The sequence below is a fragment of the Tiliqua scincoides genome, chromosome 5 (genome assembly GCF_035046505.1).
Source record: "Tiliqua scincoides isolate rTilSci1 chromosome 5, rTilSci1.hap2, whole genome shotgun sequence".
NCBI lineage: Eukaryota > Metazoa > Chordata > Lepidosauria > Squamata > Scincidae > Tiliqua > Tiliqua scincoides.
This window is the reverse complement of record NC_089825.1, coordinates 95,115,580-95,136,964: the sequence shown is the minus strand read 5'-3', so window position 1 is coordinate 95,136,964 and position 21,385 is coordinate 95,115,580.

Here is a 21,385-nt window from a genome sequence, read left to right as displayed (position 1 = left end):
CTCCAAAAATGCCAACATCTGTTTCTGCATTGGGAGCAAGAGACTATCTAATAGGTCTTTCTAAACAAAAGCTGTGAAATACGGTTGTGTCCAGTTTATCAAGTCTAGTTTTTCATGTGCCTGAGATACAGCTGTGGATACCAGCCCCAGTTATCCCCCTCTCTCCTAAGCTAATTCTTGTAAGGAAAGCCTGCATTCTTACAACCTAATCTTATCCCCCACCATTTTAAGTGATGCAGCAGCCATGATGATGTGCACACTACATCCAAATATTTTCACTTACCTCTGGCTGCCTGTAGGTCATCTTCTAGCCACCTATAAGGCTCCTCAAACCCAAGCCACCTATATAGCTGGCATCTGAGGAGAGACAAAGGAGAGGCAGGCTTGAAAATTGGGGATAGGATCCAGGTGCAAGTTGCTGCCACCGGGATTCACCCTCTCTAGCCCCTTCCCCATCCCAAAACACGTCTGATCCTTCCTGCCCATGACTCACCCCCAACGCCAGCATACCTCCTCCAGTGTGGCCTAAATAGGCCACTGTTGCACATGGGGAGCTACCAGCAGCTTCAACAGCCTGCTCTTGCGCACTCAGAAGATGTGCACCTTTTATGACAGTGACTTCTGATGTTGTTATTGCGGGTTAGGATTGGGCCATTATGGTCCTAAGTGAGATGTTAGATGGGTGAGGATGAGGCTAGTAGTGTCCCTAATACAGCCCAATGAGTTCATGGCAGAGATGAGATTTGAACCCAAGTGCTTTTCCATCTCCATTGCAGGTTACAAATCTACTGCAATAGTTCATGTACATAGGTTTTGAGCTGAATGGATTGAAACATTGCACTCAGAGAATCACACTTTTGACTGCGTGTTCTAATGTTCTGTTCCAAGCAAGGTCTCACAGTAGCTTGGTCACCTCCATTTCATTGTGCAATAAATGTTTTAAAGTTTTTAGTGACTGCACAAATACTCCAAAGCTTTCTGGGGAACCTTTTGCCAAGAAAGCTCACTAAGCATATGTCTTTTTTCCTTCAGGGACCAAAACTGACGGACCGGATTAAAGCTTCTTCTGGAAAACATTAGGCATCTCAGATGAGCTGACCATCAGTGAGGCTGCAGTTCTGCTGCTTCATGTGGCAGCTCTTGGAAAATGGCTGCCATCTTACCACTGCATGTTCCATCAGCATCCATTTTCAGACAGCGCAAGACTTCTGAAAGCCCTGCCCCCTGGATATGATTGGGCTGTCAGCCCTTGAAATGTCACCTCTAATATACATTTTCCAAAATGCTATGCAGGTTAACCTAATCTGTCTTCATTTAGTTCTGCGCCTAATTCTTTGCTCTTTTTTCCATATAGCTTAGCAATAGGAAAACAATGAAGACTATGTCCAGCTATGCCCCAATGGCTTTTCCTTGCTTTCCTGTGACATGTCAGTCTTCTGATGCAAGGGAAATGAGAATACAGTTCCTCTAGAAACTGCAGTCCTCATGATGGTGTTGCAGTTGATAACAAATAAAGCCTTTAAACAAAAACCTCTACTGATTTTCCATTGATATGGTCAAAAGTACATGCTGTACTGAGTATGAGGGACTTTGAGGACAGACTGGGTCTACTGTTGCTAGGAGATAATCAGTAACTGATGATTGATCCTTCCTGTGGGAACCTTCTCTCTCTCAATGCTTCTCATCCCCCCCCCCCCAGCAAAGCAATTGTCCTGGATGGTGCAAAGTAAAAGTAAAGTAGCAAACAGTTAAATTAGCATCTAGAAAAGAACTTTCTCAATTCTCTCCTTCAGGCCACAGAAGCCACTCAGTAGAGCACTTTCACTGACTCTTATGCAGAGAGAAACCATGAGGGAGATGGTAGAATTGGACTATAAATACTTCAGTCTGGGTTGTGTTTTTGAACCCTCAACATGTAAGAAGCTGCCTGCATGCCATAAACTAGTACTGCAGGGGACAACACTTAGTCATGAGACAGTCATGGGTTACAGGTTTACAATCATGAGCAATAAGTGCACAAATCAGGCAACCTGTGTCCCAGCTTGACCACACAATGTTCTGGAAGAGCCCTGCAAGAGCCCTGCATCAGCCCAACATCAGTTGACCTATTCAAGGAGTTTGTTGCTTAGGAGCTGAGGTGGAGGAGGGGTGGAACCATATTGAGAAGCTTCATGCAGACTGGGCGGGGTGCATCTTATGGGATTTTTCAGAAGTAAAATGACCAATGTCCAACCCTGGACTTACTAGTAACTGACTGCCCTGGTTGTGGTCTTTCATTCCTGGGACACCTGAGAACCTGCCTGCTGGGTGCTGGACTCCAGGCATGATAGCCCAGAACATCCTTTCCCTTTGAGGTGGTGGGACAGCCCCTGATGTGGCCAACTAGGCAGATAAAAGTCTGGACCTGTGATGAACAGGATGCTGGCTCCAGGCTCAGTACCACCTGCCCTGAGACAAAGGACCCTACAGGGAGGCTATTCAGAAAGCTCAGGGTAAGCTTTACCCACTCTCTGGTGCTACTCTGCCCTGTGGTGGTGTCTGTGATCCAGTTTCAAGGAGATTGACCCTGGCCAGACCCACCCCTAAGGACTGCGTGGGGAGGAGCAAGATGCTTGGTTCATTGAAGCCTAGTGAAGGTTCATACAGCAGTCAGGAGAGAGCAGACAGAACAAAGAAAGTGGGGGACCAAAGTATGATCAATGCAACAGGAAGTTTATTAAGTGAGCCAAACACATATACAAGAGCCTACAATGATGGCCAAATTTACCCTGGGACAGCCCTTAAAAAAAATCCCAGCATTATCGGGACCCAGCTAGCCTTGAGAAGCTCTTAGCCAGACGGAGACCCCAAGAAACTTTAATGAAGCAGATCAACCCTTTTACAAACCAGTATCACACACCCCATACTGTGATCTTCCAATCGTACCTCAGGTTTGCTCACCAGGGGAGCTTTAAATTCTCTATAAATATCCCTCTGCCCTGGCAACCCCCACAGCCACTTCCCCCATTGGGGGAGTGCTTCTGTTCTGCTTCTCTGGTCTTGGCCAGGGTTGCATTTCTCCCTGAATCAGTGGCATAGCTAAGGGAGTGCAGGGGTAGCAGTTGCACTGGGTATCAAGCTTTAGAGGGGCAACAAACTGAGCTTGACACTAATGACCAAAATTGTGAAAATCTTGGTATATATGAATAATACCATTATGTTATAAAGCATTGGAAAGGTAATTTAATGCAGAGTGCAATGAAACAAACTGCACCGGAATATCTGTATTCTTTCAAAAGCTATGGCCAATTAACCAGAAAATGAAAACACAACTGTCTTGTGGAACAAAAAATGGATTTGCTTAACTCCAAACTGATCTATGAGACTGATTGTTCTGAGAGCCATTGAGATGTTATTATGATACAGCATGGAAAAAATAACTTTTTTATTTATTTACTTAATTAATTTGATTTTATCATGCAGGGGGACTACAAAATCTTCTTTGACCCCGGGTAGCAGATAGATGCCTTAGTTATGTCACTGGCTGGGGAGAGGAGGTGGATGGGTTCCCCCCAATTTTCACATTTTAAAAAGCTCAGTTGTGACATCACTTCCAGTTGTGACATGACTTCCGGGGCAACATTTTGAGCTTGGCACTGGGGTACATGATCATTAGCTACGCCACTGCCCTGAATGGGGTGAACCTGTCCTCAGGACTGCTCTCTCTTTCACTGGAATTGTGTGGGTTCCTTCCCTTGCATGTGTGGGCTGTAGAGAGTGGATGTGTCCATTTATTTAGGTTAATATCAAAGACTCACAGTTAGTTTGTCAACTTTTTTGTCGGAGCACAGGCATGCGTCACTTAATGATCTTCTGCCTAACAATGGACCACATATACAACAATGGTCAAAACACAACAAAGAGGCTCTTAATGAGACAATCAGGTCTCCCATAATGGCTCAGTGGAGGCAAGTTGAAAAATTTGCCTAATGGCATAAATGAATGTTTAACCAGCCATTCTCAGTGGGATCCATTCATTGTATTGTTTAACCCAATCACTGTTTAAGAACTGTATGCAAAAGTGTCTCCTAACACAATCACTGTTTAAGTACTATATGCAAACTTGAACTGCCTTCTTGTGTTGCTGATTCATTGTATTGTTTAAGTTCCCCCATCTAGGGAGCCAGCCATAGACCCCATTGAATTTTGCTGATAACTGACATCCTGATCCTTTTTCAATGTTTTACATACTCCAAGCATCCTGCTGTGTGGTAGTAATCCAGCTACCATCCAGCTCAGCTCTGTCTGAAAACCCCTTTTAAGTGAGGGCTTCCTCTCTCTGGCTCTCTCTCTCCAAGGACCAACACATCTGTGTTGTGTCAGAGGGTCCTCTTCACAGGACTCTCCCCCCCTCCAACTGCTCTACAGGACAGGTAACTATCTTGCGCCTGGAACTCTTTCCCTTCTCCCCCCCTTTTTCTTCCCTTCTCTCCCCATCATTAGTTAGCTGCTGGGGTTGGCAGAGCAGGGACCCCTAAAATCCTTCCCTACAACCTTTCCTTTTTCTAATTTACTCTGATGCACCAAATACTATTTACATGCAACCACCATGAAAGCTAGGTACACTGGATTCAAGTATTAGGACCAAGAAACATACACTTATCATTTCTCCATGTGCAGTACGTGTACCTTTGTGCTTTTGTAATAAAACTATAATCTTTTATTAAAAATTATCTTTCTCTCAGTCTCCTCTTTAAGCAAAAGGGAATTTCTCTGCATTAGGCCGTCTTGTTATCCAGCCTACGACCCTAAGGTTCCAATAAGGGCAGTGTAATAATTCCCCTAAACAAAACAGCCCTTTTGGTAACAAGGAGACCTCCCGCCTGCTCCTAGCCAGCATAGGTTACAGCACGGGCAGTGCAGTGCTGCTGTGCCACTGCTGATTAGGATTGGGCTGGCAGTCATTGACAGATTTGTCCTCCTAGAATTTGTCTAATCCCTGTTTCAAATCATCCAAACTGGTGCCCATCAATGCATCTTGTAACAATGAATTTAACATGCAGGAACAAAAGAAAATAATTTTTCTTTTTCCATTACAGTTAAGTTTTCAGTTTTTCAATGCTTTTAATATAAACTGAGAACTAAGGAAGGAAGGAAGGAAGGACGGACGGACGGACGGACAAAATACTTTGGTGGCTGTTCGTAGGCAATTGCGTCAGTAGACAGATTAAGGACAGTCATAAGGATCTCAGATAATGGAAGCTCAGAAGAGTCCATTGAGTCCAATATGTTTTCAGTTACCAACCAGTTGGCGTGTAGCCATCGTGACTAGTATCCATTACTAGATCCGCCCTCTTGGACTTTCTCCCTTTGAAGTCACCTTGGCTGACAGTCACCCATCTTGCAGCAACAAATTCCACAGACTGATTGTATGCTGTGGACTGGCCCTCCTGGAAGGGTGGCAAACACTAAGTTTTTTCACACCTGGTCGCTGGTGGAAAGCAGCCCCTACTCCTCACCTTCAGAGCCTGTCATGGCTGCAAAGCAAAGCTTTTGGAGTTATGACTGGCTCTGAAGGTGAGGAGGAGAGGCTGCCTTACACCAACAGCCAGGTGCCTGAAGAAACTTAGTGTTTTGCCCCCCTTCAGGAACGCCAGTGATGCCTTGTGAAGAAGTACCTCCTTTTGCCCATCCTAAATCTCTTGACATTCACTCTCATTGCATCACCCCTGGTTCTGGTTCTGGTCCTGTATATGTGTGTGTGTGTGTGTGTGTGTGTGTGTGTGTGTGTGTGTGTGTGAGAGAGAGAGAGAGAGAGAGAGAGAGAGAACACATTCTTCTTGATGTGACCTCTTAAACATATTAAATATTTTCTCAGTGTAATTATTAGTAGGAGTTGCGTCCCATGTCCTTTCCACAAACTCAACAGTTATCTGGCTTTTTATTAACCCAAAATGCATGTCCTGGAATATAAAAGCTCCTCCTTCCTCTTGGTTCTTTCCACTTTGCACATTTTAGCTCCAACACATTTTGGAACCATGAAGTGGGGAACAATCATTTCCTGTCTTTTGTTAACAGGCTTTGCTGAATTCAAAAACCTGCCCAGAAGATACCAGGATGTAGGTAAGGTGTTTAATCAAGTTAGTTCTGATCTATATGATTTGCTTGGTATTGCCATCAATGTCTTTGTGTGTCCTGATCAGATTTTTGTTGAGTTTGTAGGAGGCTAGCATGCTCAGCCTTCCTCTAATTGAAGACCCTTCTCTTCAGGCTTCTGGTGGCGCCTGCTAGAGGGAGGCCTGCAGGGGTGAAAGGTAAGAGTCAGGCCTCTGGTGGGTGGCAGGAATCTTCGGGGCGGGTAGGGCAGGATGTGGGAGGAAGATGTGAATCGATTCATTCAAGGGGCAGCTGACTACAGCAGAGAAAAAGCTGTGGCTCAGTGATGTACCTGCAGACCTGCAGAACATTTCAGGTTCAATCCTGACAGTAACAAACCTCCCCAGCCCCATGCCCTGGGACAAAGGTTCGCGATGCCAAGCCCCCCCCCCCTCCATCCAAATCCATCCCTCTCGCTTACCTGGAACTCATGGTGTCTCGTGGGACTCCAAGACACATCAGGGAAGCCTTCTGAAGGTTCCCCCAGACTTTAAACTGTGCTTCCGTTCCCTGTCAGACTGACCCTGTTGGGAACCTCAGAAAGGTGTGCAAAGCTTCCCCCCTGGGTTGTTTGCCTATCAAGTGAATGGCAGGTCCGCCACTGAATCCTGAGCATCAGCTAAAACTCTGAAGTGCTGTGTTGACAATACTAACCTAGATAGACCAATGCTCTGAGTCAATATAAGGCAGCTTCCTATGATTGGGACTCCATCCATGAATTATCCTACATTTCACAATATGCATGGGATGCTTCTGTTTTTTTCCCCTCTGACATGGAATGACTCTGTGGAGTTCCCCACCTTGGTTAAAATGACATTAAGTGTGGCTTTATTGCTCAGGGAGCATTTGAATTGGTGTAGTTTACCAGAAAATTAAATTTCAATTGAGATGTAATTGTTTAAATGGAATCTATCTGATGGCTTCGCATCTTATGCCTTCCATCAACCTCTCAGTTGTACAGTATTTTTACTTATTTATTAAAAAGATTAATATGTTGTTTTTCCAGGAGCTTAAAGCAGTGAGTGGAGACTGTATATTATGAAACATGTTTATTATAGTTGATAAGTGTTGACACTCTTAATAGAGTGATACTGAGTGAGGATGCTCATCTCCAGCTCAGTTGAAAGCTCCATCCAGTGAGTTCAATGGAGACAAAAATACACACTGTGATGTGGTTGCCATTGTGACCAACTCCCACCTGACCTGCATGAAAAGATTTTTCTGCCTACAGACCTTTTGTGTTTGGATCAGGGCAAATGGAGAATTATGCCTTGAGGAACACATGGTACTTACAGTCAGTTCTCACAGCTTCCCTTATGCTAATTTATTACCGTGTTTGTGATCTTGGTGCGGTTTTATCCAATGAGAACAGTTTAGTCTGGATCAGTCAGCACCCACTTCCTACTTATGAGCTTATTGTGTATCTCTTGGCACTGTTTGGCACTGTTGCTCCAACATTCAATGAACATGAATCCCACACTATTGGAAGTACTGCTGTGTGGGGTTATCTGTGTGCCAGACTTCCGAACTAACACTCTTAATTTTGTCTGATAGCTGCAGATTTTAATGCTGACCCATTTTCCTCTTTCCATTTGCTCCTTTGCCTTCTCTTTCTAAATCATTAAGGAAATCTTCCAGGTAGAAAAATGTTCTGAAAAGCATTGACTAAATATTGGTGCCTATTTTTTGTACAGAGCATCAGGTCCCCAAGAGCCAGTCAAGGATTGAACTGCTCAAGGATATGGATATGGAAAACATGTAAGTCTTTCCTGAAAGTTTTGCTTGTAATAGTTTCTATTGGTATTCACCAAAAGTGTAAAAATAGAACAGTAGATACAGAAACTTATTGAATTACAGGCAGAGTAGTAGTGGATATTGGCAACAGGAGAATCATACAAAGTGGCCACCCAGCAGGGCCTGGGGGGGGGGGTAAAGGGGGTAATTTGTACCCAGGCCCAGGATCAAAAAGGGCCCAGGAGTCAGTGGAGGGGGCCCAGAAATTTCTTGGAATATTACATTTTTCTATCTACTCAGACGTTGCCCACGCAGGATGCTGGGGATACTACCACGAGCATGCAGCTCAGCTTCAGCTAATGCAGCTATTGGGAAGCCATATGTGTGGGGCCAAGGAATGCATACATGACACTCCTTAACACAGTGTCAAATCTGAGAGGAAACTGGCCTGCTCTTGGCTCTTGGCTTGTGGATCTGCTTACCAGAAGGCTTGGGCAGGAGCTCACGGACACAGCTGCGGGAGCACAGCTGTTGAAGAAGCAAGTTTTGGTACACACAGGACCAGTGGCATAGCTAATGATCATGTAGCCCGGTGCAAGGCTCAAAATATTGCCCTGAAAGTGATGTCACAACCGGAAGTGACATCAAGCCTGGGCTTTTTAGAAAGTGAAAATTGGGAGGAATCCACCTCCTTCCCCCAGCAGCTCACCACCCACTTGCTCTGCTGCCTGCCCCCAGTCAGTGGTATAGGTAAGGCATCTATCTGCTACCCGGGGTGAAAGAAGATTTTGTAGCCCCCTCCCCCGCATCATAAAATAATTTTTTTTTAAGGAAATAAATAAAAAGTTATTGGTTCCATGCTTTATCATAATAACATCTCATTGGCACTCAGAACAGTCTCATAGGTAATTTTGGAGTTAAGCAAATCCACTTTTTGTTCCATAAGAGAGTTGTTTTCATTTTCTGGTTAATTGGCCATAACTTTTGATAGAATACAGATATTCCAGTGCTGTTTGTTTCATTGCACTCTGCATTAAATTACCTTTCCAATGATATATAACATGATGGTATTGTTCATACATACCTAATTTTGGTCACTAGTGTCAAGCTCAGCTTGTCGCCCCCCTAAAGCTTGATGCCCGGTGACACTGCTACCCCCTGCACCCCCTTAGCTATGCCACTGCACAGGACACTTCCCATTCTAGTGTGAGCCTGAATACAATGATGCTAATTTTTTTTTTTTGCAATGATTTTCTATATTTAAAAGATTTTAGAGAGACTTAGGCGTATGTTTGGTTTTCCATATTACTGTATCAAGGTGCTGATGCCACGTGGGTCTACAAACCAGGGTCTACAAACCCCAGCCCGCTGGCCACATCTGGCCCTTGTCACCATGTTAAGATCTATGATGTGGCTGAAAGTTTTGGAGGCCCCTGATTTCAAAACAAAACAAGACAAAAACTCAGAGGTCAGATACCATCTTAGAGAATTATTCTGGTTTTGCTATCTTAAAGCGGGTGCTTTTTCCCCCTGCCATAGAATACAGCTGAATACAACACAATGCAGAGAGACTATAGTGAGTGAATCCCTCCTATGAAGTCCCTGCTTTGAGTCCCCCTTGTGCTTTACAGCCAAGATAATGTGGCACTGAAGCTTTCAGAAAGTGAACCAACAATTGCTACAGCCAAGAATCACCCAAAGAGAGCCCTCTTGCCACCAAGCCCAGGAAAATGCATGAGCAACATCATAATGACATCCAGGAACTGGAGGACCAAAAGAGTTTTAGAGATTGTTGTGTTGTTATAAGAAATGGCGACGTTGCTTTAAAAAAAATATAGAAAAAGTAGTTGCCATCACGACTCATAGGTTGTTCTTGCTTTGGGGGCAGACCTGCACAGTCTCAAGATCTGTTAGGTACATATGCCATGCTTGCAGCTCTGCCACCATCCATAAGAATTCCCCTGCCCTGAATTTGTATAGCAGATTTTTAGACATGAAAATAACTAATATCTTAGTCATTTTTCCCTTTTTCAGCTTCGTGGAAGTTTTTTCTCAGTTCCTGCAGCGAGCCACTTTTGATGAGGTACACAAACTGGTAGAAGATGCGGCCATATTTTCCAAGAAGTGTTTTGCTGATGGATTTGCAGGTCCAGGATGTAATGACTCACTGGTAAGCCTTAGAGAGCTTGACCTGTAAAGCAGAGCTGGTTCTGACAGTGTCTTTTTACCTGAACCATCTCCACTGGGTTTTGGTCACATGCACAACTGGTGCCTGACCCCTCCCCCATCATCAGTGAACTGATGACTGGTTGTCTTGAAGTGGGGGGTGGGAGCTGCCCTTACATGAGTGAGGAAAATGTTGTGCCAGCCTGAGATTGAGGTGACTGGATGTAAAAGGAGTAGGAATCTTTGTTTAGTTTCCTGGAGTCACTTGCCTTTCTGCACCCTTGACAATTCTTGGATACACTAATGGCTCAGTCCTATGGGCCTTTTATGACACTGGATCTTGTGGTGCACTGTCCTAAACGGCCCATCTGCAGCATAAACATTGCTCTGCCATCGTACAAGATGCAGCTGCTGATGGCTTCTCATGGGCACCAGAACTGCCTAGACACCATGAAGGACCATACATGTTGACAATACAGGTCATTCATGAGTGGATTGGGGCAGGAATCAGGCCCAGCCAAGGGTGAGTAGAAGAGAATATAAGCAGCAGTTCAACTGCGTCGGCTGTAGATAGGATTGGGTCGCTAGTTCCCAAGTTACATGCCGTTTCCAGTTTGTCTGACAGTTTCTCTGGAAGTCACAGTCCCAGAAGGCTGGGTCAGGGAACGGGGTACAGAATTTGAAGAAATTCATTCAAACATATTCTCATATAAATACTAGAAGACATACATTCAGGCAGAGGCAACAATATAGGGGAATTTTTTATTGAGCTTCTGCAAAATACCTGGGACAGCTTTTGCATGGCTCCTGAATACAAACCAGTTCCTTTTCCCACTCTTCTCATGAGGCCAGATCTTGGACACTGACCTCTGAAGATGCTGCAATGGAAATCAGTTTGAGACACTGATTGGGGCATACACTGGGGCTTACACCAACCCTAATGATGCCACTGCATTAGGCAGTACATATGATACTGTAATTGGTTCTGTATGGTCTGGAACTGGAGGGGGTCCATCATAGAGGTGACACAGTGAGTTCTTGTATCAGGTGACACTTTAGTGATGACTCTGATCTCAGAAGCTAAGCAGAGTCAGGCCTGGTTAGTGCTTGGATGGGAGACTGCCTGGGAATGCCAGGTTATAGGCTTATACCATAGTCTTTCGAGACTGAAGGTTACCAACCACTTAGTGATGCCTCTGATTAAAGCAACTTTTTTTCCCCCCTCTCTGTTCTTCAGTTCTCCTTTTTCCCGGACCAAATATGTGCTGCCAAAGGTCTCCCTGAGAAATATGGATATGCTGACTGCTGCACAAAAGCTGGTTCAGAAAGATATGATTGTCTTATATCCCACAAAAATGCAACTCCAGGATTTCTTCCTCCATTTCAAAAACCAGATCCAGAGGAAGTCTGCACTCAGTTCCAAGCCAAGCCAGAAGAAACAGTGCAGCGGTAAGTAAAGGTATTCAGAAATATAACCTTGAAGAGCTGGTCCTCCATGAAGGGATAAATGAGGTTAATATGAAATCTGTTTCTATTACTTAAAATTTCTATCACAAGCCACCTATCAGGTAACAATGTCCAATATTATCTTCTGTTGTACTGACAAATATCGGCATGGCAAATATAGAAGATATTATCACGTTGATTATAATTGGTTTGAAGTCAAGATATAAGTGGCCATCCGGCAAAGTCCTATGCATGTCTACTTAGAAGTAGGTCTCATTGTGTTCAATGGGACTTACTCATTTTGATACAGGATCACAGCCTAATTGAGCATTAGTTCAGTCACCATCTCCTGTGGAGGAATTTGTTTGCTTTTTGTCCTTCTTTCCAGGAATGCTAGCTGAATTCTTGCTCCTTATCTCTATTACATTAGCTTGTTTTTAAATCAAGACATTTTAGCATTGGATCTTTTGCTATAAGAAATTCCTGAGTAGTTAATGCAAGGCACCTTTTGTTTGTCATAGCTTCATCTATGAGTATGCCAGAAGGGATCCCATAGCAATGGCTCAATCATTCTTTGTTGTAACTAATGTGCATAAGAAATTGCTGACTACATGTTGCCAGGCAGCTGAGAAGGAGCCATGCTTCAAGCAAAAGGTATTCCACTATCATCAAAATCGTGTCTTTTGCTTCTGAGTAATTTTCAATCACATTGAAGCCAGATATTTTCTGGCCCGAGAGGGTGGTGGGACTGGCAGAGCCCTCCTTTTCAGTGTCATATCCTTCACGTTGGGCTGAAAAGCTCAACACAGAGGTTCTCAAGTCTGGCAAGATAGCCTGTGCAGGCCTGCAAAAATCCCCTTCCCCTGAGCAACTTTTTGGCACCCGTGGGATACAGTGGTCAGCATTTTGGTACCACTGTTCCTCCTGGTGCTGGGAAAGATAGGATTTGGCTGCCCATCTCTCCACCTGAAATCAACAATATTTTGATTGATTCATGCTCAATATTTTGTTGAAGCTTTGCAAAAGATTCCTGGCTCCCACTTACCCTCCAGGTTCCTTGGGGACATAGAAGTGAATGACCAAAATTCAGGTTCAGCTAACGCAATTACTACTGCTCTCCCAATGCATTTACCTACTGACGACCATTCACTCATTGCAAGGGCGCTCCCAGCCCCCAAAGGCCCCTTGTCAACGGAACAAGGCCCTAGGGCAGATCCTCCTGCATTGGTGGCTAAAGATCTGATAATGGAATTACAGCTGGAGGGGGATGACATTGTGGAGGGTGCCATCAGCGCCTTTAAGGAACTCACAAGACCAGAACAAATAAATATTATCAGATCCCTGGACAGGGTTAAAGCAGAACTTCTCAATTATAATACGGAAACTTCGACCTATGAAATCCATTCTCTGACCCTTCCAGTGCCAGCATCTGCTCATCAATCTGCTTTAGAAGTAGCCACTGAGGCAATTCCCGTCCCTTATTCCAGGGATTTTACACCATCTCCGGTGACCAACTTAGCCCTGAGTAGCTGCATGTCTCATCATCCTTCTGGTGCTGAGTGTCCATCAGGAAGCAAAGATTGACTAATTAATGCTTCTCCAGCCCCTGCTACTTCTTCCCAACTAAAAATTCTTTCCTGGAACATTGCAGGGTGGAAGAATAAGAAAAATGACAGTGGCTTCTTAAGCTATCTTAGAACCTTTGACATTATTCTGTTGCAGGAGACATGGGCTTTGGACCATCTGTATATCCCTGGCTACAAGGCTTTTGTAGTACCTGCAACTAAATCCACCTCTAATGGTCGTCCTTTGGTGGGTTTAGCCAGCTTTGTACTGAAGCAGTTTAAGTCATGCCCTCTAGACATCATTCCAGGCTGTTGCAAGATACAAGCACTGAGGGTGTCTTTTGCAGACATTGACTTAATTTGCGTCAACACTTATATCCCTCCTTTGCTTAATAGTTTACAAAGGACCCAGCTCTGGAATGATCTATCATCATGTATGAATGACCTTAAGACGGCCCACCCCCATGCTGAAATTCTTTTGCTGGGCGATTTAAATGCCAGGGTGGGAAATTCAGCAGATATCTTTCGCAGAGCCTGGGATGTGGTTGATGACAGCTCCCTCCCCCCCATTTGTGCACTAAGCAGGCGGTCCAAAGATGCATACTATAATGCTAATGGTATGGCCCTTGCTAAATTTTCCATCAGCTCTAACATGATCTGGCTCAATGGTCTAAGAGAGTTCCCCAACGCTGATGAATTTACTTTTGTATCCTCTCGTGGTGCCAGCGTTGTGGATTACATTTTAGTTTCCACTAAAATGAAACATCATGTGAAAGATTTTGCCATTGGGGACCTAACCCTTAGTGACCATCTACCTTTAATCTTGGTCCTTGACCTCCATTCTGGGAGTGTTCCATCACAAGCTGAGATGGATACAAATCCAGAGTGTAGGTATAAAATTGTGGCTAACAGCGCCCTTTCCCCAAATTTCCATCGTCTAAGTACGGAACCAGCAAGCAGAGATTTTTTATCAGCCATTCTACAGGATCCGGATCCCCTTGTTCAAATCAAATCCTTTGAAGGTTTTATTGGTCACGTTTTTAAGGTTTTGAGTACGAAGCCTAAGTTGGTTAAATCCTGTGGTGCATTTGACAAAAAGGATTGGTTTGACAGTGAATGTAGGAATCTTAAGGTGTGTATTAGGGCTTCTTATTTAGATTTTAGAAAGTACAATGACTCCAAGTGTTTGGTTAAATACTCTATCCTTAAAAAACAACTAAGTGTTTTATTGACAGAGAAAAAGAAAAGGTTTGTTTTAACTCAGTGGAACAAGCTGCATCAAGCAATTCAACAAAAAAATAATAAACAATTTTGGGCAGTTGTAGCAGGTTCGTGTAGATCAGAAACATACGACCCTGCTATTATTCCATCATCTACATGGGTTCAACACTTCACAGACATTTTTTACGATAAGAGCAAATCCCCAGACGCCTACCCTGACTTCACCTCTGTGGATCTGCCTATCTGGCCTCCTGTGACCCCTGAGGAAATTAAAGAACTAATTATGCAATTGAAGCCAGGGAAGGCTGCAGGTCCAGATGAAATACCACCTGAGCTTTTAAAAGGCGATCCGGAATGGTGGGCCCAGTTACTTGCCCACGTCTTTACAGTGATTGACAGTTCTGGCCTATTGCCCAATGTCTGGCTTACAGCAACAGTTATTCCTATCCATAAAAAGGGTGACCCTACCACACCAGGAAATTTTCGGCCCGTTAGTTTGCTTTCTGTAATAGGTAAGATTTATGCTAAATATCTATGCAATAAACTTACTCTCTAGGTTACTTCGCAAGACATCTTAGGCCCCGAGCAATCTGGCTTCTGTCGGGGCAAATCAACTTTGGACAATTGTTTGATCCTATCTCATTTGGCCCATAAGCAGGTTAGGTTATGCAAGGCTCGCCTTTATGTAGCCTTCCTTGATCTGAAAGGTGCCTTCGATTCTGTGGATAGGGAGCTTCTTTGGTCCAAGTTGGAAAACATGGGGATTGATAAAAGATTGTTGCTGCTGATTAGGTCCCTCCATCTAAATACTTCATGCAGGGTTAGACGCTCCTGGAGTGGGAATCTAACTCATTCCATTGCTACCAACAAAGGGGTCAAACAGGGCTGTGTCTTGGCCCCCATGCTTTTCAATCTGTTTCTAAACGACCTTGCCCCATCCCTGAAGGAAGTAGATAGCCATTGCCCGAAGCTTGGCGCAAGCCAAGTGCCGCTACTTCTGTATGCGGATGATGCAGTACTGATATCCCGTACTAGGATTGGCCTAAAACGTCTGCTGAATCGCACTGAAGAGTATCTTCGGTCCAACAAATTGCAAATCAACTATGCTAAATCTAAGATAATGATATTTGCCAATAGATGGAAGGCTTTTAAGTGGTCTTTTAATGGCAATAAAATGGAGCAGGTTAAGCATTTCAAGTACCTGGGAATCAACTTCCATTACAGGCTCACTTGGGCTTTTCATCGTAAGGCAGTGCAGAACGCATCCAAACTGGCGTCCTCAGCTATTTCCCGTTTCTTTTTTACCTGCGGCAATGGTTATGTTCCAGCTGCTCTGGAGGCATTTAAGGGAAAGATTCTTTCCCTGGTCCTTTATGGCTCTCCCGTCTGGTATAAGGCTATTACCCAACCATTAGAACGCATTCAAGCCTCCTTTCTGCGGAAGATTTTGGGTTTACCCAGGTGTGTTCCCTACTCGGTTCTGTGTCTTGAGGTGGGGTTAATTCGGCTAAAGACGACTGCTTGGCTTAGATTACTGAAATTTTGGTTTAGGACTTTATTTAACCCTACCTCCTCTGGTCTAATGCTCCAATTATTGTCGGATTCAGTCCTGCCATTAGAGATCACTGATCTTCTAACCAAGCTCAAGTCAATAGGGCTGGACACTGCAGAGCTAGGCATGATTGGGTGTGATGCTGCTTACAGAATCGTCAAAGAAAGAATTCTTGACATCGAACAACAAGAGCTGTTTAGTGCCGCCAGAACCACATGCTCTCCACTCTATCTCCATGTTCCAATCAGTTTCGGGAAACTGGCCTCCTTCTTTTATCACCTGGAGTGCCCACAGGCTCGGAGAGCATTCACACTTGCAAGATGTAATGCTCTTCCATCAGCCGTGTTATCGGGCAGGTTCAGTGGTATTCCCTACTCGGAGAGGAAATGCAAGTGTGGTAGGGATTGTATTGAGACCATAACACATACCCTTTTCTACTGCCCACTTCATGACGTCTCACGCAAGAAATATCTAGGCCCTTTGCTAACTAGGATGCAGGGCTGGGAGGACTCAATCATGCTTCAGTCTCTCCTTTCCACATCTGACTCTGAGACCCTTGATAGGGTCGCTGCCTTTTTATCTGGGGTAATTGCCAGGCAGAGCTCTGGAACTCTGGGCAGTATGTGAGGAAAAGACTGATGTCTATGTTGTGGTGTCTTTGTATATTTTTGTTTTGTTTTGTTCTTTCTCTGTATTTTATGCCAATAAAGGTCTACTGAACTGAACTGAACTGAACTGTGTCAGATAAAGTCACCAAAATATTTTTCCCCTGCTCAACATTTTCGTCTTTTCTAACAGCCACCTGTATCAAAACGAGAACTAGAATACCAGTTTGAGCCTCCAACCCGCTGTTTCATTGTGACGAAGTTTGGCACCAGAGCTTTGGAGTCTCTGTAAGTTGAATTACTTGGGGAAAAAATGTGAAATCACAAGTATTTGTATCTGAGAATAACAAGGCACAATGTGTAGCAGTCAGAGAGATCTTGAAATTGGCTGATTTACCCCTGTCTAATTTCATTCTGTCACAGAATTTCATTGAAGCCACACTTATGGCCTGATCCTCTGGGTCTGCTGTGACCTGTGTTCTGACAGTGCACTATGCATTATGCAAAGTGTGGCATGAAATGGCAGTTGCAAAGTGTGGCCTGCCATGTCGTGCAGCCAGGCTGCTGCCACAAGCATTGTATGTTACGGTGGAGGGGGAGGAATGAGATGAAGACGTGGCAGGGGAAAAGGTGTGCTGAGGCCAGGAATGGCAACAGCACTGCCTATGTCCTATCCCCCTTCTTGGCCTTGTTCAGCCTTCCTGGGTCTACTTGGACTTGCACCAGGAAAATCACCAGCGCAGGTCCAATTAAACCCATCGGGGAAGGGACAGAAGATCCCTTACCTGGAGGAGACCCCCAGGATTCCCCCTCTCACAGGATGCAGTGTGCACTCCAATGGTACAGCTCCATCTGTGGTGGGGATTAGATAGGTTTGGGTTGTTAGAGCACAAGCTCCATGGCCCACACTTTACATGCATAAAAGCCAGTTATCCTCCCCCTCTCTGTCTGCCCTGAGACTGGGTGGAAGACATAGAAAAGAGTTCTCTCTCAAGTCTCTGCTGTAGCAGTTGTACGAAGAACTCTGTCTGCTGTGAGTGCTGTTTCCACCTCCCATTGCCCACTAAGCATCCTCTTGGCTTGCTGCCCAATGGGAGGGGAGTGCAGCAACAGGTGCAGCACTCAGTTCTCCTTGTCAGGGGCCATTTTAAAATTCCAAATATCCTGTACGAGGGTTGGTGAAGCCCTCTGGGAATTTAAGGCAGTGCTCACTACAGCTGCTGCCACCTCTTGCCCAGTACCCAGTAAGCAACAGGTGGTGTTTACTATGTGATAGAATTCCAAGCAACCATCCAAAGATTTTCATGAGGGATATCGAAGACTGGATCTGGGGCCAGACGCATGCAAAGCATAACCTCAACCACTGTGAGAAGGTTCTTTCCCCTAAAGGAAAAGCCTAACTCTGCAAGGAGAGGAGGAATCCCAAGGAAAAGTTGTAGTGAATTCCTTTTGGCTTCCCTTGAAATACCTGTCTTATTCCTTGAGAAGAAACTCCAAATCCAACTTAAGATTTCACTGACATCAGTTTGCATTGCAAGAGAGTAGTGCTGGCTCATGGCTACAACTTCTCACTGGAATCAGTTCTGGACATCATTTAGAATATGTGCTTAAATCATCTGATAGGTTGTGTGTTTCTTTCCAGGGAACATATTCTTCTGAGCCAACAGTTCCCCAGAGCCAGCGTTTCAGCTGTTTTCAGCGTTGCAAAGCATCTTGCAGAGGCCCAGATCAATTGTTGCCGAGGAGATTCAGTGAGGTGTTTCTTCTCGGAGGTAAATTGATTAGAATTAAATTATATCAAACCAATAATATATTTACATTTGGAAAAATAAACTCCTTGGAATTGGATTTCCTTTGAGTGTTGGTACCTCCTGTTAGTGCCATTTTGAAGAATGTGTTTCAAAATGTGGCATGGCTTTTAAACTAACGACTTGGTACCCATTAGAACAGGAGAACAGCCCTGCTGGATCAGGCCATAGGTCCATCTAGTCCAACTTCCTGTATCTCAAAGTCACCCAACAAATGCCTCAGGGAGCACAAAAGACAACAAGAGACCTGCATCCTGGTGTCCTCTCTTGCATTCTGACGTAGCCCATTTCTAAAATCAGGAGGGTGCACATACACATCATGGCTTGTAACATGTGATGAACTTTTCCTCCAGAAATTTGTCCAATCCTCTTTTAAAGGCATCTAGGTCAAATGCCATCACCACATCTTGTGGCAAGGAGTTCCACAGATTAACTACATGCTGGGTACAGAAATATTTTCTTTTGTCTGTCCTAACTGTCCCAACACTCAATTTTAGCAGATGTCCCCTAGTTCTGGTGTTGTGTGAGAGGGAAAATAGCATCTCTGTATCCACTCTATCCTTCCCATGCATAATTTTGTATGTCTCAATCATATCCCCCCTCAGGCACCTTTTTCCAGACTGAAGAACCCCAAACACTGTAGTCTTTGCTCATAAGGGAAGTTCCCCAACCCAGTAGTCATTTTGGTCACTCTCTTTTGCACCTTTTCCATTTCAGCACCACTGCACATTGGGTCGACACTTTCATTGAACTGTTCACCAGCACCCCAAGTTCTCTCTCCTGTTCTGTCACAGACAGCTCAGAACCCATTAGCCAACAGGTGAAGTTTTGCTTTTTTGCCTCATGTGCATTCCTTTACACTTGAATGGTGGTACCAATTGAATGATACCAATTCACTGGCTCCCAGCTGTGCAGTATTCTTAACCGATATCCTGAGTCTTTTGGACCAGGAGTTGAACTAAAAGTAACATCTAAAGTTCCTTTTGGAGACCTTCTAAGCTCTGTTAATGGGAACCATGCCTAAGGAGTAAGGATTGGTGAAGAGGGATCATACCTGGAAGAAAATCTCCAGGTTTCAGCCCTAACTGGTTGAAAAATAGACCCAGCGTCTAGATTTAGAACTGAGACAGAACCCAGAGTGGAGGGCAGCATGTCACATCACCAGTGGGGCACATGCAGAATGTGGAAGAAACTGCCCTGGTGGAAGAGCAACAACAGGTGAGCTGAGGCTCCCAGTGTACATTTAGTCAGAAGGTGTGTTGATGTTGGCCTCCACCAGTAGGGAAAGCTTGTTGCTAGTTTAAAAGCACGTGGTTGCTTATCTCCCTATATCTGATGGATCAAGCCTTTGGCTTTTTTTTGGCTTCTTTGGCTTCTTTTTCCATCTTGTTATTCACAGTCAGGGAATTAGAGGGCAGGTCCTCTCATGGATTGAGAACTGGTTGAAGGCCAGGAAACAGAGAATGGGTGTCAATGGGCAATTTTCACAATGGAGAGAAGTGAAAAGCGGTGTGCCCCAAGGATCTGTCCTGGGACCAGTGCTTTTCAACCTCTTCATAAATGACCTGGAGACAGGGTTGAGCAGTGAGGTGGCTAAGTTTGCAGACAACACCAAACTTTTCCGAGTGGTGAAGACCAGAAGTGATTGTGAGGAGCTCCAGAAGGATCTCTCCAGACTGGCAGAATGGGCAGCAAAATGGCAGATGCGCTTCAATGTCAGTAAGTGTAAGGCCATGCACATTGGGGCAAAAAATCAAAACTTCACATATAGGCTGATGGGTTCTGAGCTGTCTGTGACAGATCGGATCTTGGGGTGGTGGTGGACAGGACGATGAAAGTGTCGACCCAATGTGCGGCGGCAGTAAAGAAGGCCAATTCTATGCTTGGGATCATTGGAAAAGGTATTGAGAACAAAACGGCTAATATTATAATGTCGTTGTACAAATCAATGGTAAGGCCACACCTGGAGTATTGTGTCCAGTTCTGGTCGCCGCATCTCAAAAAAGACATAGTGGAAATGGAAAAGGTGCAAAACAGAGCAACTAAGATGATTATGGGGCTGGGGCACCTTCCTTATGAGGAAAGGCTATGGCGTTTGGGCCTCTTCAGCCTAGAAAAGAGGCGCCTGAGGGGGGACATGATTGAGACATACAAAATTATGCAGGGGATGGACAGAGTGGATAGAGAGATGCTCTTTACACTCTCACATAACATCAGAACCAGGGGACATTCGCTAAAATTGAGTGTTGGGAGAGTTAGGACAGACAAAATAAAATATTTCTTTACTCAGCATGTGGTTGGTCTGTGGAACTCCTGTTCCAGCACCTTTTTTTTCCCCTCCTCTCTGCCCCCACCTTTTCCCCCCCAGCCTGCACCACCACACCCCCTTTTTTCCCTCCTCCTTGCCCCCACCTTTTTTTCCCCTGCCTGCACCACCCCGCTCTGCACTGCTGGCTAGGGAGGGATTCGAACCTCTAACCTTGTGCTCCACAGCCCAGCACTCTCTCCATTAGGCTATAGGAAAGCCTGTTGTCAAAGTGTTCAGAACTAATATATAAGATCTTCAGCCCAGCTGGTGGCTATCAGTGCCTCCAGTATTAGTTCCAAACACTTTGAGCCTAAGACCTCTGGTGGCTCAGTGGTTAAATTATAGGTCTGTGGAGCCGGAGGCTTGGGGTTCAAATCCCACTGAGGAATATTTTTTTTTTTTTTTAAAAGGTGGGAAGGTGCTCCATGGCTGCAAAATATAAAGGTTGGTTACTAGTTGCCAAAAGGGGGGCCAGTTGAGGCTGCAAAACTCCTCAAAGTTCAGTCCCAGGCAGGCTCTTTTTTTAACTTCTTTTTTTTTTTTTAAAGTTCCAGTTAGGACTTAACCCACAGTTAAGCTCCTGGAGTGAGCCCCCTGCTGGAGGCTGTGGGTTAAGTCCTACCTGGGACTTAAAAAAAAAAGTTAAAAAAAGAGCCTGCCTGGGACTGAACTTTGAGGAGTTTTGCAGCGTCAACTGGCCCCCCTTTTGGCAACTAGCAACCAACCTTTATATTTTGCAGCCATGGAGCACCTTCCCACCTTAAAAAAAAAAAATTATTCCTCAGTGGGATTTGAACCCCAGGCCTCCGGCTCCACAGATCTATAATTTAACCACTGAGCCACCA